Here is a 24,303-nt window from a genome sequence, read left to right on the forward strand (position 1 = left end):
CTCATAAGGAAGACAATCAATAAATACCTCATGCTCCAACTTCGTTACATAACGGTTCACCATACGTGCATGCTACAGGACTTGCAAACCTCAACACAAGTATTTCTCAATTTCACAATTACTCAACTAGAACGACTCTAATATCACCACCTTTATATCGCAAAACTATGAGTGGATTTAGCGATCTACAAGTTTTATGTAGGATTTTATGACTAACCATGTGAATGACCAATTCTTGTCAACTCCCTAAATAGATATAAGTGAAGCAAGAGAGTTTAATTATTTCTACAAAAGATATGCCCACACTCTAACAAATATAAGTGAAGCAAAATATCATTCTACAAATGGCGGTTTTCTATGTGAAGAGAAACACGCAATCCAAACTTCAAATGATATAAGCGAAGCACATGAAGCATTCTACAAAGCCATACTCAAAAGATATAAGTGAAGTGCAAAGAGCATTCTATAAATCAACCATGGACTATCTCATACCAGCATTGTGCATAAAAGAAAAGTGAAAACTAAATGCAAAAGACACTCCAAGATTGCACATATCGCATGAACGAAACGAATCCGAAAACATACCGATACTTGTTGAAGAAAGATGGGATGCCTTCCGGGACATCCCCAAGCTTAGATGCTTGAGTCTCCTTGAATATTTACTTGGGGTTCCTTGGGCATCCCCAAGCTTGAGCTCTTGCCTCTCCTTCTTCTCCTCACATCGAGACCTCCTCGATCTTCGAACACTTCATCCACACAAAACTCAATAGAAAACTGGGTAAGATACGTTAGTATAATAAAGCAAATCACTACTCTAAGTACTGTTGCAAAACAATTCATATTTTGTTTTTGCATTGTAGATACTTTAATATAACTTTTACATGGCTTAATCCACTGATATAAATTGATAGTTTCATCAAAACAAGCAAACTATGCATCAAAAACAGAATCTGTCTTAAACAGGACCGTCTGTAGTACTCTGAACATTCACCATACCTCCGGTACTCCAAAAATTCTACCAAAATTAGGAAAAATAAACAATTTGTATATAAAGACAGTGCAAAATGTTTCAGAACCGTTTAACGTTCCAGTAAAAAATGTAAAATTGCGCACTACAGCCAAAGTTTTTGTCCTGCACCGTACAAACCAACAAGTAATCTAAAACATCCTAAAGACAAACCTTGGCACATTATTTTTATTTTTAAACCTTATAAAAGCACACAACATAAATAAATGACTCTCTAAAACTTCCGGGTTTTCTCCCTAGCAGCGCTTTCTTTAAAGCCATTAAGCTAGGCATATAGTGCTCAAGTAATGGATCCACCCGGATCCCAAGGTATATCAAAGCCAATTTTAATTAACAATGATTTGTGATTTAGTAGTGATCACAAAGCAACATATATCAAGCAATGACGAAGTATAACTCTCTTCCTATGCATCGGCATGTCATAAAAGAACAATCCATTCACACATAGTAAAGACCAATGCATAGTATAAACAGTTTCTTGCAATTTTATCGTGTTGGAAACATAGAGAGGCGGAGATGTAGTTCCTCTCTCATAATAATTGCAAGTAGGAGTAGCAAGCACATGCATATTATAGTCATCAAAATTATCATGTGCAACGGCAAAAGGCAACCCATCAATATAATCCTTAATAAGTGCAAACTTCTCCGATATAGTGTAGTCGGGAGAATTCAAAAATATAATAGGACTATCATGCGTGGGTGCAATAGCAACAACTTCATGTTTAACATAAGGAACTATAGCAAGTTCATCTCCATAAGCATAATTCATATTGGCATCTTGGCCACAAGCATAGCAAGCATCATCAAAAAGGGATATCACAAAAGAATCAACGGGATCATAACAATCATCATAGCAATCATCCTTCGGTAAGCACGAAGGGAAATTAAACAATGTATGATTTGAAGAGTTACTCTCATTAGAAGGTGGGAACGGGTGATCAATACGCTCTTCCTCCTTTTGTTCTTCGCTCTCCTCCTCATCTTTTTCATCCAATGAGCTCACAATGTCATTATTTTTTTTCTTCCATAGACTCCTGCAAAATATTAGTCTCTTCTTGCACAGCGGAGGAGTCCTCAATATATGGTTTAACATAGGCATTAGAAGCATAATTATCATAACAATATTTAAGTATGGCAAATTTTTCAGGTTTGTAAAGAGTGGCATCATACTTTCCAATCAAAGAAGCAATTTCATAAGCACCCTTAAAAGCAATAGATTCTTCAATTTGTTGAACATCATAGTAATTATAAACACCATTAGCATACGAAGATACGATTCCATTATCACTAAATTCACATTGGTAGGGAAGGTGTTTCTTAGGGTCTTCAGAACAACAAGTAAAATCATATATTTCACATAAATTCCAAGCATATCATTGCAATCGATAAATTTGATCCAGTAAAAGTTTCTCTTTTTCAGATATGCGGTGTCGCAGATAACAAGCATGCTCATCTAAAGATTTTCCCTCAACTAAGCTAGTTGGGGTTTCAGCACGAGCACATAGGGATCGAAGATGATCCAAATAAAAAGCTTCAGGAGTGTGATAGATGTTGAGTGGTTCTTCAACCGTTGGTGTAGTAGGTACAACTATTTTTTTGGTATTTTGTGTTTCCTACCCATAACTAAATATAAAAAACAAGAGCACAAAATAAAAACTATTTAATGATAAAGTAAACAAGCACACACGAGAATATTCACCCCACGCTATAACTCCCCGGCAACGGCGCCAGAAAAAGGTCTTGATAACCCATAAGTATAGGGGATCAATTGTAGCCTCTTTAGATAAGTAAGAGTGTCGAACCCAACGAGGAGCTAAAGGTAGAACAAATATTCCCTCAAGTTCTATCGGCCACCGATACAACTCTACGCACGCTTAACGTTTGCTTTACCTAGAACAAGTATGAAACTAGAAGTACTTTGTAGGTGTTCTTGCATAGATTTGCAAGAATATAAAGTGCACGTAAATAAAAGCTAGGGGCTGTTTAGATAAAGAAGCAATAAAGTTAGTATAGCGAGTGTGGAAAAGTGGTGGTAGGAGTTGCGAAATTGTCCCTAAGCAATTGACTACGTTACTAGACCGATAGCAAGTTTTATGTGGGAGAGGCCACTGCTAGCATGTCATCCCTGACTTGGAATTCTATGCACTTATTATTGGAACTATTAGCAAGCGTCCGCAACTACTAACGTTCATTAAGGTAAAATCCAACCATAACATTAAGATATATTGGCCCCCCTTCAATCCCATATGCATCAATTTCTATGCTAGGTTGAAGCTTCTGTCACTCTTGCCCTCCAATACATAGTCCTATCAACATACAACTAACCCTATGGTGTGATCCACGCGCGCGCTCATATGATGGTCACCAAAGGACAACAACATAACCACAAGCAATTTAAATCAATCATAGTAATTCACCAATCACTGATAGGACAACGAAAATCTACTCAGACATCATAGGATGGCAACACATAGTTGGATAATAATATGAAGCATAAACCACCATGTTCAAGTAGAGGGTACAACGGGTTGCGGGAGAGTGGACCACTGTAGATAAAGGAGGGAAGGTGATGGAGATGTTGGTGAAGATGACGAAGGTGTTGGTGAAGATCGCGGTGATGATGATGGCCCCGGCGGCGTTTCGGCGCCACCAGGAGAGAGGGGGAGAGAGCCCCCATTTCTCTTCTTCTTCCTTGACCTTCTCCCTAGATGGGAGAAGGGTTTCCCCTCTGGTCCATGGCCTCCATGGCATGGGAGGGGCGAGAGCCCCTCCGAGATTGGATATGTCTCTCTGTCTCTCTCTCTCTCTCTCTCTCTCTCTCTCTCTCTCTCTCTCTCTCTCTCTCTCTCTCTGTTTCTGCGTTCTGAGATTCTGCCCTTTCACCATTTCTTATATATCCGGAGATCCGTAACTCCGATTGGATTGAAACCTTCGCCCAGATTTTACCCGAAAATTAGCTTTCTTGCGGCCAAAGAAGAGCAGCAACCGCCTTACGAGGGTCCCACGAGGGTCAGGGGCGCGCCCCCTGCCTCGTGGCCCCCTCGGGCACCTTCTCGCGTTGATTCTTTTCCCATATTTCACAAATATTTCAAAAATATTCTCCGTCCGTTTTTATTTCGTTTGGACTCCGTTTGATATGAATATTCTGCGAAACAAAAAACATGCAACAAACAGGAACTGGCACTGGGCACTGGATCAATATGTTAGTCCCAAAAAATAGTATAAAAAGTTGCCAAAAGTATATGAAAGTTGTATAATATTGGCATGGAACAATCAAAATTTATAGATACGATGGAGACGTATCAGAGTGCGTTGTGTAGTCGTTCGGTGAAGATGAACTTGGCAGTATTGGGTCTTGGCAAACCACGGACACAGTCTTAGCGTCCCTGGTTCGGGGTCTCGGGGGTCTTGACAGAACCCATGATGGTCTTGAGGTTAAAACCTCGACGGCCTTGGTGTCCACATCAAGGCAATGGAAGTGCACATAGGCAACAACAGGTGGAGCAACATGACTTGGACATGCAGCAATGGTAGCAGGCTGGCGGTGCTGCGTGTGCTCTCATGGGCGCATGTGGTTGTGGAGGAGCTTAGGTCGAGTGGATGCAGGGGTGACGGAGGTGACGAGCTCATGGTTGAGCACAGGGAATTGCTTGCCGCGAAGCATATGCCCTCGCAGAAGATCTAGCACTCCATAATTTTATCATTGCTTCTGATGCTAAGCAGGTAGCCGATGATATTAACAGGAATGCTAGAGGCACATATGGCCTGATCATTGATGAAATTAGGAAGAGGATAGAGATTTTCAACAACATTATCTTGTATAAAGGGCGTCGGTCTAATAATGATGCTCATAGCTTAGCAAAGTATTCCCTTAAGTTAGTTCAGGGGCGCCACCTGTGGCTTACACACCCCATGATCCTGCTTGTATCCCACAAAGCACAAACTATGGTATTTGATGAATAAAATTGTGTTCATCCCTAAAAAACACAATTGGAGTGATGTGTTAACACATCGGTCATGGGTCCATACTAAACAAGCCCAAATTTCTAGCATCACTAGCAGGAGATACGCTTACAAACCGTAGGAGTTTCGGCACGAGAACGATGGTCGTGGCAGAGTCCAAAGAGGTGACAAAGAGCGAGCGAAGGTGAAAGTCGTAGCTATTTTTTTCCTGTGGCTCACAACAAACTTGATCTCAGGAGGCCAAGATTAATCAAGCTCATCCATTAAAGTCCAAGGCCAGTCTCATTTTGTTTCTCCAACTACACCATTAATAAATATGAACCCAAGGCCTTTTTAGACAAGAACAAAGGTCTTTTTGTATGCAGGAGCCTGGAATTTCAGTCTGGGCTACATACGTATGCTTATTGAGTTGGGCCAGATAAACAAAAGATTAGGAACATAATTGACCCATTCAAAAAAATCGCATCCCCCTCTCCCTGACGCCTAGCTTCTCAACCGCCCATTTCCGCTGCCTCGTCGTTCTGTGCCGGTCGCCGGCGGCCGGAACCCAACCGCCCAGGAGGCTCCCTGCTCCCGCCTCTCCTTTCAGCCCACCCGCCCCTTGGCGCCAGCTGCGCCCCCTACGAGCTGCGGCGACCCTGCCCTACGCGCTTGCCCCCGGCCGTCTGGTTCCCATGCAAAGCCGGTGGCAACCAATCAGCAACCCTGCGGTCCTGCCGCAGTTAGCCCGATTTAGCGGTCAGTGCTATGTTCGGTTCATGTAGTGAAATAAGTAGAATTTGTTTTTCTGGAATGTTTGAATGATTGGAACGTTTTTGAAGTTTTTGATATCTGTACGAGATGACTTTTTTTATTGAAATGTCACTGAAATAATTGGACAAATTAATACAAGATTGTTGGTTGATCTTGTTCGTCGATTCTTGATCCAATGGCAGGATTGTTGACCGATCTCATTCGTCATGGCTGTAAGTGGCTAACTCATGTCCAGGAGGCAAGTCACCCGAAAAAGTTTTTCTACCGGTGGTGGCGGGAGGTACCGTGGAGAATCAACCGTCCATGCAATAATAGGGATTCGTGCAGCTATTTCAGGTATAGAACATATGAATGCAATACAAAGATAATACATATGGGGTCTCTGCATGTCTTTTCAACTTTTGTCAGGAGAGAGAGAATGTGGGGGGGAGATAGGTAGCGGAGCATTGCATCATTGCATGCATGTTAAAATATTCCATCCCCCCATTAAAATACTTTCATTTAATTTCGTTGAGACTTTTTCAACAATAGATATCTTTTGAATGAGAACTCGGTTTTTGAATTTTTTTTTACATATATTTGAATTCGTAGCGAGAATATCTTCAGAATATGATCAATTATGGATACATTTGAACTAGTTTTAATTTTATTGATTTCAAAAAACAGATTGCACACATATCAAAACATATATTTCACTCATATCAAAAAATGATTTCACATATTTCAAAAATAATATTTCACTCGTTTAAAAAAACAATTTCATGTAATTCAAGTAATAGATTTTAGGGATTTAGAAAAACAAGTTTCACTCATTTTTAAGAATTGATTTCACTGATTTCCAAAAACCAAGTTCACTCATTTCAATTAATTGATTTCACTTTACTCAAAAACATAATTTCACTCTTTTTAGAAAATGTATTTCAACATTTAGAAAATGGGTTTCACTAATTCCACATGACTTCGCTCATTTAAAAAAAATATTTTTCACTCATTTCAATGAAAAGTTGCGCTTTAGTTATATTCAAAATCCAATTTCACTTCGTTCGAAAAATCGTTTTTCTTGAAATTTAAATAAGCTGAGTGAAATAAGTTTAACGTGTTGACAAATATGAGTTTCACATTTTGTAAATAACAAGTTTCACATCTTTTCACATACCAGAATAAGCAAACTTGACAAATACATTGAAATATGTTTCATATAAAACATAATTTCAGTCATTTTTAAAAACGGATTTCACTCAATTGAAAAAACATATCTCATGCATTCTAAAAAACTGAATTTACTCATTTAAGAAAATAAGTTCAGTCATTGAAAAAACCACATTTCACTCATTTGAAAGAAACATTTTTTCTTATTTCAAATGATTTCACTCATTTGAATGAAAAGTTACGTTACAATTACATTCGAAATCCTATTTCACTCTATTCCAAAACACGATTCCCCTGAAATTCAAACAAGTTTGAAATATGTTGCATATATTTTTAGAAATACCACTTCATATGTATGAAATATTCAATTTCACGCATTGAAACAACCAATTTCACATGCTTGAAAGTAACATGTTTCACATATTTCCACTCATTTCAAACAACAGATTTCACTGGAATAGGTGTGGAATGAAACGTTGAAATCTATCCAATATTGATCTTGTTCTAAAGGTCTTAGTGTGAGGAGTTCAAATATATATAATGTTTCAAAACCAAAGTTACTTCTTAAAAGATATGAATGATTGGAAATGTCAAAGAGAAAAATAAAAGCCATGAATTCACAGGAAGAGATGTAAGACACAAGTGTCGCTTTCATGCATTCACATGAGAGAGGGGATGTCTCATGCATGCATGTGTGGGGAAAGGAAAGAGGGGCCACTGATTTGACTTAAACAAGAGAGAATAGGCAATACATCAATACAATTGTAAGAGTTAAAAGCATCGGGAGTCCTACAACTTACTCTTAATGTGATGGTTTGGTCCTAGAACTTGCATTTTGATCCTACCCAGTCCCAGAACTTGCATCAGATGTGCAAATTTAGTCCTGACCAATGAGAGAGCGTCATGTGGACGCATGGGTGCCGACCCGGTCAGCGCTCGGCATTTTGCAAAGAGGCCCCTGCCATTGCTTCGAATCTACCCGCACTACACACGAAAACTTATCACAAGATTTCTCCCCCAAAAAAATTCACACCATCACTCCGGCCACAAATTGCAAACGAATTCCTATTTCCATCCCAAGACCTGAAAGCGTGCTAGCTAGCTGGTTTACCATCGTGTACAAACTCTACCGACATAGAAACAGAGTATATGTAAGATACAACATTAAGTTGTAGGAGATATTATTTATAACTCACTTCAGAAGAACCACATTATGTTGATGACAAGCTTTGAATATTTGACTAGTAAAATGATAACTGCATGGTCTTTGTAAAAGGGCACATCTTCATTTCCTTAAAATGATATCAGGAACTGTTTTCTATTTCTTTAATTAAAAGCAATTATTGAAAACAGGGTTTACTCTGATACCACCTTAGCATCTTCACTGAACCCTTTCAAGCACTTCAATTGAATATAAATCTGCACACCCAGAAAAGGAATCACACATATGATGATTAGTGTAAGCTTTCAGTCAGAAGCAAATGCTACAGCGAAGCCAGAAATAAATGTTCTTGTGCACTGCAAGTTATCTGTTACAAGGTGTTGGATGTTCAAAGCGTCAATAAACAACCTCGCACCTAGTGCACCACTGTAAAAAGTTAGAAGGAAACATGATGTGCACACTGTCCCAGATAAAGATAAGTTGCAGTGTGAAAAACGAGTAACAAACCTGGATGCAGAAGGATCATCAAACCAATAAACCTTTTGATGCATGATGCTCTGGAAAGACAAAGCACCGACATGTTCTATAAGTTTCCGACTGCCATTCCAAATAAGAAAGACTGCATGCGTGAGAAGCATCACTGAGGCTTGCAGGCGAGACATGGAGCAATGGAGGATCGCTGGAGCGAAATGCATGGAGCACCCGTTCGGGGATGTACCGTGAGAAATAGCGCTAGTTTAGCACTGCTGCCTGTACGCAGGCCTGTAACCTCTCCCTCACCCCATGATCACTTGATCAACACTTGTTTTCCCGCCTCCTCTCTGCTTAATGAATGAAACGCCAGCCGAGCTGGATCTTTCAAAAAAATTTCCAAATGAATTGAAATCAGAGAAATGATTGCCACCTGAAGGCATATCAATGCGCATAATGTAGAATCATTTTGAAGTTGGTGTGCTGGATGCCTAGATAGTAGAAAGTTCTTATACCATGGGACATCATAATAATGAATGATGGGAAAATAATTCCATGCACAAAAGCAGCTATAACAGCTAATAGGAGAATTGGTGCATCTCGATTATTAAGATTAAAAAGGCGTCCAGTTTGGTGCTTTCTTAGGAGCCTCACTGTCACCAAATTCCTTGCGTGCTGGTGTTGGCTTGCCCGTGCAAATCATCAGACCCAGACAGTCCAAGTGGTTGTGTAGAGTGTTGTCTTGTATTCCTGAGATTATCTCTGTTGGATTGTTCCAAAGATGGACTTTTACTTCTTTCTTTACTGTATAAACTCTACTTTTAAGTCTTGAACCTGACGCACATGACACCTCATGCACTCCTTGGCTAAGGACCTGCTGTAACTGAATAAGTTGACAGTAAGCTTTTCCTTGCTGCACATTCACTTGACACCCCTACTCATCCGCTTTAGCTCATAATGCCATATGATTTATGAGGGAGAGCTGATCCGATCCATTACGAGGCATCTTTTCTGTTCTTAACAGACTTTGGCAAAACCCCAAAGCAGGTAGGTATTCTATGTCTTGGTGGAAGGAACTCTGAGAGGTAGCAGTTTCTAATCAGCGGATGTTTGGTGTGCAAGATCTTTAATTCCTCTCATTTCACTTCATATCGGTGATGACACGCTGAGCAGTGTATCATGGTCAGGTGAAGTATGATGGGCCATTGAAGAATGGTAAGTATAACACTGATAAAAGCTCATCTTCAGAGGGAGTAGTTGCTAGATGAATGTTCTGTTTTTGAGTTTCAAGTGAAGTACATGAATATTCAAGTGAAATGTACAGGGTGATTGTGAGCACCATGGTGGTGTTGTGCCCGACGGGCGACGGGCGACGGGCGAAATCACCATGGCCGTGAGGACGATTGGGAAAGAGCAACAGCAGGGGCAGCCTGCCCTCCCGGGCGGGGTTATGGCGGCAGGACAACCATCTTCCTTAGCCATCACACGCCGTCACAGGGGCAGCAGCAGTAGCATTTCATCAACATACATAGGGCTGCCCAAATTTCATCCCAGTATTGTTTCTGTTTACAGAGCAAACTCAGCAATTTTTATTTTGATGAACAACTAATTTGGGCAGTGATGATCCATCATTCAGGGGAAAGAAGAGAATAGATTCCCTTCATTTCTAAATATAAGACCTTTTAGAGATTCCAGTATGAACTGCATACGGAGCAAAATGAATGAATCTACGCTCTAAAATATGTCTATATACATCCATATGTATTCCGTATTAAAATCTCTAAAATAGCTTATATTTAGAAACAAAGGAAGTAGAAAAGATAGCTTGATGTTTATATTTTTTTTTGGAACGAAGACGCTAGAAGCGTCCGGCTTTAAATTAATAAAGCCCGAAAGGCATCCAGGTTTAACGGTTACACATCAACAGGTTCAGCAACACACCCCTCAGGGCAGCAAAAGCAAGGTTCATCGCTACAAATCACCAAGACGGATCAGCAAGAGCAATGACCTAGACTACTAAACACCGCAGGAGGTTCCAAAAGCATCATCAACTCGTCATGTTTTGTCTTGCCCTCGTCTGAATTGACTTGATACGCTCCATGGCTTCAGTCATGCGCTCAGCATCGCGCTCCTTCCCCAGCGGTGTCCACATCTGTAAAAATAGGTGGCATTTGAAGATCATGTCTGCAGGGTGGTTAGGAAATTTCTTTTCAATCGTAATTTTGTTTCGCGTCGTCCAAAGTGCCCATAGTAACGCCCCTACGCAACGCCAGGCGATTCTGCTAGAGGTCCCCTTAGTGGATTTTAGAATCGATACCAATTGTGTCCCCGAAACGGGGTTCCAGTCTATGTAGAAGGCCTCCCGAACTGCACTCCACATAAACCTGGCCAGGTGGCACCGGAAGAAAACATGATTCGCGTCTTCCCCTTGCCCACAGATCACGCATGTGCCGTCGGTCGGACCGTTCCGTTTGGCTATGTTGTCCGAAGTAGGCAGCCTATTCCTGAGCATTTGCCACATAAAGATCTTGATCTTCAGGGGCAGGCCTGCCTTCCACAGACCTTTTGCTATGTCAAGCACTGGCCCTCCAGTTAGCTTGTTATATAAGGACTTCACTGTAAATTTCCCGGATGCTGTCAAACTCCACTTGACAGTGTCAGCCCCCGCCCGAAGGCGATGGGCGCCTAATTGCTGGGACAGCCCGTCCCAAGAGATGCACTCTTCGTTTGTTAGGGCCCTCATAAAGTGGATCGCCGGCGGGTCTACATGTAACACCTCCCCAACTAGGATGTTAGTATCTGTGGCGATCCTGAATAAGGAGGGATGGCTTTGCCAAAGGGGGGAATCGCCCAGCCAGTGATCAAGCCAAAACCTAGTGGATAGTCCGTTGTTGGTCTGGAAATTGGCCCCTAAATCGAAAGCAGGCCGCACCGCTTGAATCCCTCTCCAAAACACCGTTGGCCGAGGCTGTGAATGGGTTCCCATGCGGGAAGTACTTGGCTTTAAGCAGCTTTGCCCAAAGCCCCGACTCATCTTGGGTCAACCGCCACCACCATTTGGCTAGAAGGGCAACATTCATAAGTTTGGAATTTAGGATTCCCAATCCCCCAAATTTCTTAGGCCTACAAACCGCCGCCCACTTGACTAGGTGGTACTTCCTTTTGATGCCAGTTCCTTCCCAGAAGAACCTGGATCTAGGCGTGTCTAGCTTGGCATGTACCCCATCGGCAAGCAAAAACATCCCCATAGTGAAGAGGGGAAGGGAAGAGAGGCTCGAGTTTGTGAGAATGAGCCTTGCAGCGGAGGACATGAAACGCCCTCGCCACGGGCTTACCCTATTGGCCACTTTCCCGTACAGGGGCTCCCATTCTAGTATCGAAAGTTTGCGGTTGGAGATTGGAAGCCCTAGGTACTTAATTGGAAAGCTCCCTAGCTTGCAATTAAGGAGGTTTGCGGTACGTAAGCTTTGCTGGTCGTCCATCCCCATGGTTATGACCTCGCTCTTTGTAAAGTTGATTTTGAGTCCGGAGAGGAGCTCGAAGGCTAGTAGCAAAAGTTTAATCGAAGCGATACTGTGATCATCTGGCTTAAACAACAGCAGGGTGTCGTCTGCGTATTGTAAGTGAGTCACTCCACCCGGGATGAGGTGCGAGACTAACCCCTTGATGTGGCCGGCCTCCCTGGCCTTGGTCAACATGGCTGCCATTGCATCTGCCACAAAATTAAAGACAAGTGAGGATATGGGATCGCCCTGTCTAAGCCCTTTCCTGTTACGGAAATATTTCCCCATCTCGCCATTAACAATGACCGAGGTGTTGCCACTCGAGATCAGGCTCATGATCCGGTGAACAAACCCTTCCTCAAAACCCTTTTTGAGGAAGACCTCGCGAATAAACTCCCAATTTACGCGGTCATAAGCTTTTTCGAAATCTAACTTAATAATGACACCCTGCTCCTGTGTTCGTTTTAACTCGTGTACAATCTCCGTAAGAGCAATGGGCCCTTCCAGGATGTTCCTACCCTTCAGGAAAGCAGTTTGGCTCGAACTAATAACTTGTTGGGCGACCGTCGCTAGCCTAGAAGCATAAGCTTTGGCGCACAATTTAAAGGGAACATTGATGAGCGTAATCGGCCGAAACTGTGTAATAGCTTCTGCCCCTTTGACCTTGGGAATTAGGCAGATGGCCCCGTAATTCAGACGAGACAGGTCAACCGTACCTAGGGCGAAGCCGTTTATGATTGCTTGGAATAAGTCCCTAAGCAGCGGCCAGAAGCGCTTGAAAAACTCCACCGGCCAGCCGTCAGGCCCTGGGGCCGTGTCGTTCTTCATACCCGCAAGCGCGCAATCAATCTCCTGGGCCGAAAAGGACACCATAAGGGCGTCGTTTTCCTGCTGCGAGACTCGTTCGTGCATGCCCCAAAAGTCTGCCCTAAGACTTAGGTTTTTCACCTCAGCTGTTCCCAACAGCTCAACGAAGAAGCTATAGATGTACTTCGCTATATCGTTCTGAGATATCAGCGTCCCACGTTCTGATTGGAGCCTAAGGATAGTGCTCTTCCGTTTGCGACCGTTAGCGTAAGCGTGAAAGTATCCTGTGTTTGCATCGCCTTTCACTACCCACTTGACACCACCCCTACGGCGCCAGTATTCCTCCTCCGCCCTGAGAATAGCCAGGACCTGATGTTCAAGAGAGTATCTAAGCTCCCATTCGTCACCAGAGAAGGTTCTAATATCAGCCTGCGAGTCGAGGAGGGCTATATCTGCCGTAATGCGCTCCCTCTCCCTTTTGGACTCGCTACCATGGTTAGCTCCCCAGCCCCTAAGGAAAGCACGCAAAGTCGCAGCCGCTGAGGACCAGAACTCAACTGGTCCTCGTTGACGCCCCAACTGGTTGCCGATCTGGGACCAGCGATTTGTGACTAGCTGGCTGAAACCCTCATGTTCGAACCAAGCTGTCTCAAAGAAGAATCTATGACTACGGCGCACGTTGTCCTCCCCTGAGGACAAAATCAGCGGGACGTGATCGGATCCTATGCGCGTTTCCGCCACTAAAGTACAGAGAGGAAACAGCGCCTCCCAGTCACTAGTGCAAAAGACACGGTCCAGGACACATCTGATTGGCTCACGTTGCTTGTTAGTCCAAGTGTATCTGGCCCCAGTACGCGCGATCTCCCGAAGGGCAGCGTACGCAATGGCATTATTGAACATGGACACCCTAGCCCAGTCAATATTGTTGTTGCTTTTGTCCGCCCCCGAGCGGATCAAGTTGAAATCACCTCCTACCACCACTGGTAGGTTGAACGATTGTTTGGCCCCCACCATAGCTGTGATTTCATCCAAGAAAATAGCGGACCTCGCGTGATCCGCCGGCCCATAAACACTCGCGATCACCCAAGAAGCTTGGGAGACCCGGTGACGGATAGTGGCAGCTATATAGAACGTGCCGCCCTCCCACGATATAACCTCACACACATCCTTGTTGCAACCCATCAGTTGACCCCCAGAGAGGCCGACAGACGGGATCCAGAACCAATCAAAACGCTGGAGCGGATCATACGCCAAAAGGTCTCTAAAGGAGAAATCGGCTTTAATAGTCTCCTGGAGCGCCACAAAGTCAATGAGTTCTTTGGACATGTACTCGCGGAGCTGCGTGCGACGCCCCACGTGCCCGCATCCGCGGATATTCCAGAATAAATAACGCATTAGATAATCCTGTTACGCAAGCGGACTCCACGGGAGGAGACCGCCTTGGCCACACGCTTCCTAGCCGGCTTTCGACTGGAAGAAGGCAAGACCAAGGCCGCCTCGGCCTCAGCTCCCTCCATGGGCATGTCGACAACATCAGCCCCTACTGATGCTGCGTCCGTGGCTTCGACCGCCTGAGCAGCCGCACACCTGGCAGCTGCTTCCGCGAGGGCAGCCTGGGCCTCTTCGCGCGCACGCAATAAAGAAATCAAATCCAGAGACGAGGAGTCTAGCGCTACGCCACTATCATGCAGAATCTCGGCGAGATGCTCATCAGAGAAAGCATTCAAAATCTTAAAGGAGGGGAGGAGGTTACCTGTCGTGTCCATGTTCTTGTCAGCAGCGCGAAGCTTTGCACTTTCCAGAGAGGTCATGTCTCCGAGCTTGGCCTTGGCGCGAGCGCTAGGAGCCCGAGACGACACCGGAGTTGCCCTAGTACGCTTGGCCTTGACTGCCGGCCCTGACGCCACCAGAGCCGCGCCCAAATCGCCTCCTAGCGCCGAAACCGACCCCGCAACCTCCGAGACCACCGTCTTGCTCCCCGCCTTCCTCCCCGCAGTCTTCTTGGCCTGTCGGCCAGAGCCACTCGACAGGCGCCTGTCAGAGGCCGGAGTTGGGTCCGAGTCCATGAGGACGCATTCCAGCCCCGAGCCCTCCCCCCCCTCGGGGTGGGGAGCCCGGCATGGCCCCGTACCCCCTTGCCACAAGAGGGAGAGGCGCACATGGAGCTGTCAGGCTGGAGCCCAGGACCTCGAAAGACGGATCCAGAGAGCGGGCGAGGGGGGAAGGCTGACAGCCGTGTCTTGAGTCGCGATCACACCCAGTTTTTCCCATGTCTCGGTGTCGATAGAAGTGTCTTGGATGCTGTCTTCGGGGTCGTCCGCCATCTCGCCCATCACCACATCTTGGCCCCCCACCTTCGCGCCGGAGCCGGCTGCCTCCTTCTGAGACGCCCCCGTCCCAGGTATGGGCGCCCCAATGGCAGCTGCCTTGGGGGCTTTGCCCGCGGAAGGCCCTTGCTTGCTAGGGTCGCCCTTTCCCTGCTGGCTGTCTGGCGGGGGAGCGGATGGGCCCGCCCCCGAGGCTCCACCGCCCTCACCCAACCTTCTGGGCATCCGTTCTAGCTCCACCTTGATCTGATATCCTTCGTGATTAAACCAGACCTCCACCGTGCCATTCAGCTTTGCCGGCGACTTGCAAGCCAATTTCATCCTCACCGGACCCAACTTAATGAGGGAAAGTTCATCAACCAGAATAGGTCGGCCCAGCATCTTAAAGGCCTCCTTGATGCGCTCAATCTTGCGATGCTTCTCAGGAATCCCATGGAGCCGCACCCAAGCTTCTGGCATCACCATTGGTGGAAGCACCTCATGGACCACATCCCGCACCCTAGCAGTGATGTCGTTAATGGAGAGGAAGAGTTTGCCACTGGTCCGGGCCATGTGAAGAAGGTCCGCGGAGGGAAACACCACCATGAAATCGTCTTCGCCTACTTGCGTGACTTGCCAGTCCCAGTCCCCCGTGACCATGTGTTTGAGCTCCTGAATGAGAACCCGCAGGTTGAGGCTGCCTGGCTCCGCGGAAAGGATTGCCGCGTTTCCAACCGAGGGGAGCCGAGGGCCCTCCAGCTCTTCCTCCTCTTCAAACTGCAAGCAGAAAAAGCCCTCCCCTGAAATTGCACTGCCCATAATCTGTAGGCTAGGCTGCCGACCCCTCGTCGGGCAATGAGCGGAAGCATGTCCCTCCTCCTTGCAGAGCACACACAAAGGCTGGAATTTGCATTTGGACTGGAAATGACCAAGCCTCCCGCACTTGAAACATTCCACTTCCATAACCTCCGACCCGTCCTCCACCGGAATGGGCTCGCCCACGGTGCCCTTCGCGCCCGGGGGGAGGGACACAGCCAAGGGATCGGACGATGCCCGGGCCTTCTTGGCCAGCGGATCTCCGTGGCCACCACCATATCTGGGGAGATCCGCGGGCTTGCGTTCCAGCTCCCGACGCCGAGCCATCTCCTTCTTCTTCTTCCTTCTTTCCTGCTGCTGGATCCACCATGGGGGAGGGGGACCCCACTCCCCCTCGCGCCCCTCCGGCTCATAGCTCCTCTCAGATCTGCCACCATTCCTAGCTCGCTGCTCCTTCTTCGCCTTTTCCCGCAGCTCGCGCTCCCGGCGCCGCTCCCCATCTGAGATCGGGGGCTCCATAGGCCTCTTCTCCGCGCGCCGCCCGTTCATCACCACCGCCGCAAAAGAAATGGAGAGAGGGGGGGGTGGGGAAATGAGTTGGATGGATCTGGCACGGCGAGCCCAGCGCCGCACCTCCGATCTAGATGCAGGAAACCCTAGCGAGGGGTCAAGGCAGCCGCGGCGCACCCATAAATAGGAGCCGGGGATGGGCCAAGGCCGAGGCAGGCCCGCCATGGGCTGGACGGAACCCACCGGCCCACTGATCGCCAGGCCTCCCTTCCCCCGGGACTCGCTGTCTCCTCCAGAGCGCGGCCCTTCACCGCCTGCCGAACCTGATTCCTGGGCCGGCCCGCGACCCCGCTGGCCCACCTCGGCCCCGGGCCCGACGCTGCCAACCCTAGGCCTCGGAGACGCCGCGCCACCCTCCGCAGCCTGCGGCGCCGCCGCCTCCTCCTCCGCCGCCCGTCCGGCCCCCGCCGACGACGTAAGGCACGGCCACTCCACCTCCGAGTCCACCGGAGCGAGAAGCGTCGCCGCCGTCCTAACACGGATGTCCCTCGCGGCACCCCCAGAGGACGGCGAGCCCCTGCCCGCCGACGTGGAGGGTCGCCAAGCTCTGATCTCGACTGCGCGCGAGCCCCGGCCTCCCGGAGCGAAGCGGCGACGCGCTCTCACGACTCCGGGCCCCGACGTAAGCGCACAGGCCACAAAGTCGCCGAGTGACGGCCTCGTCGGCGCCAGGAACCCCTCCCTAGTCACCGGATCCGAGTCCTCCTCGACCTCCGACTCGTCCGCAGCCAGCGCCCAAAACCGACCGCCTACCGGAGCCAGCACCGCGCCATCCCTCACGGTCTGCCCCGTCCCCGCCGGAGAGGGCCAAGCGCCGCGCCTGACCACCTCCCAGCCCCCTGAGGCCGAGGCCGGAGGCGACCGAGGCGGGGAGCGCAGTCCGTCGCCTTGGGAAGCGCCCAACGGTCCGCTCATTTCAAAATCCCTTCGCATGAAGTTCTCTAAGTCTGTCCCCGCTTGATGTTTATATACGCAAGCAAATACTAGCACTTTGACTCTTTAAGTTAAGTACTCCCTCCATCTCATAATTAAGTACTCCATCCCATAATCCCCCATAATCCATAATGTAAGTACTCCCTCCGTCCCATAATTAAGTACTCCGTTCCATAATACAAAAGCGTTTTTTATACTAGTGTAATGTCAAAAACACTTGTATTATGAGATGGAGGAAGTAGTACCCAAGCTAAATAAAACCGGGGTTTGAATCAACATTACAATTACATGTGTTGAGATCAACTAGATGACCACCCAAAGAGTAGCTAGCTAGCACGCTTTCAGGTCTTGGGATGGAAATAGGAATTCGTTTGCAATTTGTGGCCGGAGTGATGGTGTGAAATTTTTGGGGGGAGAAATCTTGTGATAAGTTTTCGTGTGTAGTGCGGGTAGATTCGAAGCAATGGCAGGGGCCTCTTTGCAAAATGCCGAGTGCTGACCGGGTCGGCACCCACGCGTCCACATGGTACTCTTTCATTGGTCATAACTAAATTTGCACATCTGATGCAAGTTTTGGAACTGGGTAAAGTCAAAATGCAAGCTCTAGGACCAAACCATCACATTGAGAGCAAGTTGTAGAATTCCTGGTGCTTTTAACTCCAATTGTAAGATGAGACCATGCATGCACCAATCTCAGAGTGATTCTATGCTGGATGCTGCACCGGTAGGTACCGGCTCCGGTAAAAAGAGCTTTGCGGCAAGTCACCCTCTGCAGAGGATCCCGTTCCGCCTCTGCTGCCGGACGCCACAACAGCGAGTCTGCCAAACTATTGATCCGGTGAGCCTCCGAATGGCCCACCTCCTCCTCCGTCGTAGCCTCAGCTATTCCACCTCCGCCGCCGACATGGTCGTCTCCTCCATCCGCCTCCTCTCCGCTACGAACCCCACCAAATCAGCACCAACCCCCACTCCCCTTCACCCCGTTTGCCACAATCCCGATCCTGTAGCAGCTCATCCCCCTCCTCCTCCTCCCACTACCACCCTCCTGTCCCTGGCGGACCGCCTCCGCGGGGTCTTCCTCCAGAAACCCCCCGGCCGCGCCGCCCTCCACCGAGCCCTCTCCTCCACGGGGCTCGACGCCCTCTCCCCGGAGGTTCTCTCCGATGTGGTCAGCCGCGGCAACCTCAGCGGTTCCGCCACCGTCGGCCTCTTCGACTGGGCCATCTCCAGCGCCAAGCTCCCCCCTTCCGTGCAGACCTGCAACATCGTCATCAGGGCTCTGGGCAGGAGGAAGTTCTTCACCTTCGTCGAGCCTGCCGTGGAGGTAATGCGGAAAAACGGCATCTTGCCGGACCTAATCACGCTGCAGATCATCATGGATACCCTGGTTGCCGCCAGGCAGGTCAACAAGGCCGTCCAACTGCTCCAGAGCGACCAACTGGGGATAGGAATCGAGCAAACTTGCCACAGAAAGGAGGCCTTCTCTGCTCTCATCGAATGTCTCTGCCGGAGGTCACATGTTGGGGTCGCTAGCTCGCTGATACAAGCCGCCCATGGACAACCTTTCGTTCTTGATAAGCAAGTGTACAATGACGTGCTTGGCGGCTGGGCTAGGTTTGGGAGGGTTGATAAGCTGGAGCATTTCTGGGCAATGATGCTGGAAGATGGGCTAGTGCCGGATGATGTTTCGCATTGCCATCTCATCGAGGCACTGGGGAGGGCAGGCCGAGGAGGCACTCAGGGTGTTTGAGAAAATGGTTCAAGAGGGATATGGTCCAAGTACAATGGCCTACAATGCACTGGTTTTCAATTTTATCTCACTGTGTGATTTGGACAGGTCCATCAGTTATTACAAGGATATGGTGGAAAATAATTGTCCTCCAAACAGTGACACATACTGCAAGATGATTGGAGCCCTTTTGAAAACGCGCAGGGTGGCTGATGCACTTCAAATGTTTGATGAAATGTTGGCTCAAGGAGTTCTGCCAGATACAGGCGTAATTACATCATTCATCGAGCCGCTTTGCACGTTTGGCCCCCCTCACGCTGCTCTGATGATCTACCAAAAGAGTAGGAAGGCTGGTTGTACAATATCCCTGAAAGCATATAAGCTTCTGCTTGAAAGGCTTGCCAGGTTTGGGAAAAGCGGGACAGTGTTAAAGATTTGGGAGGAGATGCAAGAGAGCGGGTATCCTTCCGATAAAGAAATCTACGAGTTTATTGTAAATGGGCTTTGCAATGTGGGTAAGGTTGATGCTGCTGTTTCCGTGGTGGAGGAATCACTTAGGAAAGGCTTCTGTCTAGGGAGAGTTGTGTATAGCAAACTGAACAACAGGCTGCTGGAGATGGACAAAGTGGAGACTGCTTACAATTTGTCAAAGAAAATCAAACATGGACGCACACTTGCTAATTCACGCAACTATTGTCGTGCTAACGGTTGGCACTTGTGATGAACATACTTTGTTGGCACACAACTATTTGGTATGCTCATTAGTTCCATACGAGTTCAAAAGTACCCTCATTTGCATTCTGCAAAAAAAAAAATTGGCAAGGTAAAACCATTGATTACGAGTCGAGGGACTAGTCGAGACTAGTCGCTAGACTAGTCTATGAGTCGCATTCTGGGTGTCGACTAGAAATCTCGTGTAGACTAGTTCGCCGAGTCGAGGAGTCGAAGGACTAGTCGTAGACTAGACTAGACTAGTCGTGCACCTTGAGTCGTTCGACTCAATTTTTTTTTAGGGATTGGGAGGGGATAAGTGAGCCAGCCACCCTGCCCCTTTCCCTTCATTGCTTCTGCTCTCCATGGATCTGCACTCCTCTGCTCTGGCCCTCTCCCTCCACTGCTTCTGCTCTCCCTAGATCTGTCCCTACGGTCTCCCTCCCTCTGCTGCCTTCTGGCTACTGGATCCGCTCGTCCCTCAGGTTGCAGTAAGCAAGCAAGCATACTAGCAAAGTAATTTCTCCCTTCTCTTCTTCCCTTCTTCGATTCGATTTTTACCCCCTGCCCTCTTCCTTATTTCGTTTTGTTTGCTTCAGTTTCAAGATCCTTAGGTCTGAAGTGCAATGTCTACGCCGGAAATATCTCAAGTATTGTTTCAGCAGCTGCAGCTCAGGCCAATGAGCAATATGATCCATGGAAGGATCCTGCAAGAAGCCAACTAGGAGCAAGGCCCAACATGGAAATATGCTTACTGGCCTAATCTGCAGGACAAATTGGCGCTCCAATGCACTTCCTATAGTATATACTATTACATATTAATACTAGGTTTTGGTAATTGACTACTGCAGTTGTGAACTACAGTACCATGTCGACTAGTCCAGCAGTAGTCTAGACTAGTCACGATTAGTCTATGAGTCTCAACCTTCGAACGACTCATCGACTCGTCGACTCGTAAACGTTGGGTAAAACTCAAGTTTGGCTGGTGAAAGGTATAAGAGTTTGTACTTATTCTTGACTGCCCATGTTTCTGACCTGTTTGGCTATTTCATGGATACCATGTTATGGGGTTATTCTGACTAAATCTTCCCTGATGAGTAGTGGATTAAGTAGCAGAAAGCTACATCAAACAATGAGACAAAGTAATCAAATAGGTAGAATAGAATGGATAGACATGTACTCTTTTCTTGTGTACTTCTTCTGCTATGGAGAACTACAAACAGCAGATGGAATCTGAAGTTTCAGAACTTGGGTTCCTCAGGGAAATGCAGAGAAACTATATTTAAAAAATCCCTTGGGTCTCAAGTATCAGAACTTGGGTCCCTTTGGGAGTCGCAGAGAAAGTAGCCTGATGTATCCTTGAATAACTGGACTTCCAAGTTACAGAAGAACAGTAATACTTGAAAGTTGAACCGGCAGGTCGACCTTCAACTGAACTTGTTATACATGGCAAATGGGCACATTCTACCTGGAGTGGAACATCACATCTGCAAAATTCTATGTGATGCCAGTTATCCTGTTGCTGACTGCTTTTATTCAGTTGTTGTGGGTTTTATTTATGGTTTGTATTCATTCATGATTTTGTTTATTAGTTGCAAATTTCCATAGCGTTTTTCTCATTGTATAGATGGCTTTGATGTTACTCTTTGTTCTGCACGGTGTAAAATTTTCAGTTTATTTTTGTAGGTTCTGTAACTACCTATGCCATTATCTTCACACGATGTAGGCTGTTGATTTTTCATGAAGATGCAATCATGGATTCAGGAGATAATTGCCCAGAACCGTTGCTATCAGGTATGAGGACTGATATATCACGTGAGGTCAAAGAAGAGAACTGGTTGAACAATTACACGAGAAGAAATGAAAAGACAGAACACCTTATTATAGAAATGATGAAATCCGTGGGGCTTGCAACCATGGAATGCAATCCCATACGACAAATCTCCTCCGTGGCTTGTCAGGTGCTATTTTCGAGCAAGGTATGAGCAGATACTGCGTTTGAACATGATTGCTAGCAAAGAATAGAGGATGAAATGTACGTTCAGTCATTGTTTCTTCCATGATTGCTAGCCTCAGGTATATGAACTGAATTCTAGCAGTTATTCCTCTTAGTTTTGTGCATTTTTGTTAGTTAAAATCTGAGTTTTGCAGCTCGGACAAGTGTTAAATAAGCTATGGTCAACCTGTATAATGTAGTTGACCGTGTCTGTTATCTTCTGATGATATTTGACAGCTTATGGATAGAAATGCATGTTCCAGTTTTTATAGCTATTAACACTTGCAAGTTAGTGCACTGCTAGCTGAATTCTGGTTAGTAAGTCTGTGTCCACCCCCTGCTTAAATTTGGTTGTGTTTGGTTGGGATTGAGACAGGTTTAGTTGCACTGCAACTGTATTGCATATTTGATTTGCCTATCCGTTTTTTTTTTCTGAAGTTGATCTGGTAAGTTTCAGATGTTCAATGATGCGCTAGGAAAAAATTGGATGTAGAATGGCTCCTGAGGTCCCACTTGATTTTTTTTCTTCATGTATCTATGTTCAGATTTGGTTAGCGTGTCATCTTTGGTATCTACTTGGAAGGCAATTATCCATGGATTACGATTCAGCATTTAACAATCTTTTCTTAACATCTGTACCAAAGACTATACTTATGTTTGTAAAATGAACACTTGGATAATTGGGTTTCTTGAATGCTTGTTTTACCAATATCGGAATTTTATTCCTTGCTTGGGTTTCTTGAGTTTGTAGTGTTGTTAGTAAGGTGGTCGTGGCCATGTTGAGCATTGCTTAGTTCTGACACCTCTTGTATGAGAAGGAACTTGCCCTGTTGTCCCTTCCATGAGCAGATTAACAACCCTCTGAGCTCTTGTTTATCATTTATCTGATGATCCTGGTCTGCTGCTACTTCCATTTTCTTGTGGTGTTGTTTCTGTCCATCTTTAAGATGGCCATAAGTTTGGCCAACAGTGGATAATGCATTCATGCACGTGTCTGTTTTCTTATTGCAGTATAGATTTTGAGATAGAAACATCATTGTCCTTCTTTCATGTGTTTGTATGCTACTTATTTCATGCTACTTGTGAGAGAGATTGAAGAACAAACAAGTTGTTTATTTTCCTGAAAGCCCTTGCAACTATTGTGTATATCTGAAAAATGTGGTTCATTTTCAATTCTTATGCACTGGACGGAGGCACGTGAAGAAGATTCAGCTCTTTCCAGTTCTTTTACTTGTCCAAGTTTTGCTAGGATGCTACTGATTTGATGCGAGAGCTAAGAAGAATCGACGATACACAAACCTGAAGTGTCGATGAAATAACCTCTGCTGTTTCGAGAGATATTGTTGTCCTCGAGATATTTATGTCTGGCCAGTTTATTTAGATGAAGCTATCATGTTACCTCGTGCATTTCGATCATTTTGTTTCAGAGACGTGAGGACATTTAGCTGGAAATAATCTACATATACTGTCAAAGCCATGCCATGTGAATTACTTTTGAACGAATTTATTTTTATCAAATTATGTAACCTATGCTTGTCATATGCAAGGCAATTTATTCTGACCAATCTATTCTGTGATGCCTTGTGATATTTCGTTATGGAAAAGATGTGGGGTAATGTTGCCAGAAAGTTCTGAACTTGATGGATATCTCCAGCAAGTTCTTTGTGTCATATGTAACTGTGGAGTATGTACCTTCTCTGTGTTCTTGTTGCTCATGTAGAGCAGGCTCCCAAACAAGAATATACAGGCAAGTTATGTTGAAAAATCATGACATCATTTGAGTTAAACAGAAAACTAAGTCCCGTCCTGAATCCTCTGCAGCTTATTCCAAGCTGCCAGCAAAAAATGTCGTCTGCGGCAAAATGTTGGCTGCTTGGGACACTGGAACAAGTTCTTCATGCTGCTTAAACCCTGAAAAGAAGCTATTGTTACATTATTAACCTTTTATAGAGCTCAGCATGCACAGGGGGTTGATGCATGCTTACATGATATCTGTAGGTAATATTTACAGGCACACTTTATTTGAGCAAATGGTAGCACATCATAACTGTAACTATAAAAACAGCAAATAATCTGAAGACGTGCGAAAATGCTGAAAATACAGGCATGCTAGGTTTGTACTGCCAAAGTCATGAGGATAGCTAAATCACAACCTATAACATATACATTTTCTGCAACTCTCATTAGAAAGTCGATGATCATGCCATCGCATATAAATGCCCGGACCAATAGCATGGTCACTTAGTCAGTGACAACACAAGATCATGAAAGCAGGTACTCTACTTAAGTAAAGCTGGTGGCACTTATAGTTTGCCAGTTCATCACAAAGAGGCTGTAAATAGTTAACTTGATTTATTTTATGCCTTGCCAACCGATCACTGCTACAAATCGGGTAGCAAACGGAAAT

At 46.1% G+C, this 24,303-nt stretch overlaps 2 pseudogenes; both read left to right on the plus strand.

The window, feature by feature from the left end:
* The first annotated feature begins 18,037 nt into the window (after positions 1-18,037).
* Positions 18,038-23,101, plus strand: LOC123060891 (putative pentatricopeptide repeat-containing protein At5g43820; annotated as a pseudogene).
* LOC123063897 (uncharacterized) lies at positions 22,669-22,764 on the plus strand (annotated as a pseudogene).
* Positions 23,102-24,303: the final 1,202 nt, after the last annotated feature.

The sequence above is a fragment of the Triticum aestivum genome, chromosome 3A, assembly GCF_018294505.1.
Source record: "Triticum aestivum cultivar Chinese Spring chromosome 3A, IWGSC CS RefSeq v2.1, whole genome shotgun sequence".
In the NCBI taxonomy this organism is placed as follows: domain Eukaryota; kingdom Viridiplantae; phylum Streptophyta; class Magnoliopsida; order Poales; family Poaceae; genus Triticum; species Triticum aestivum.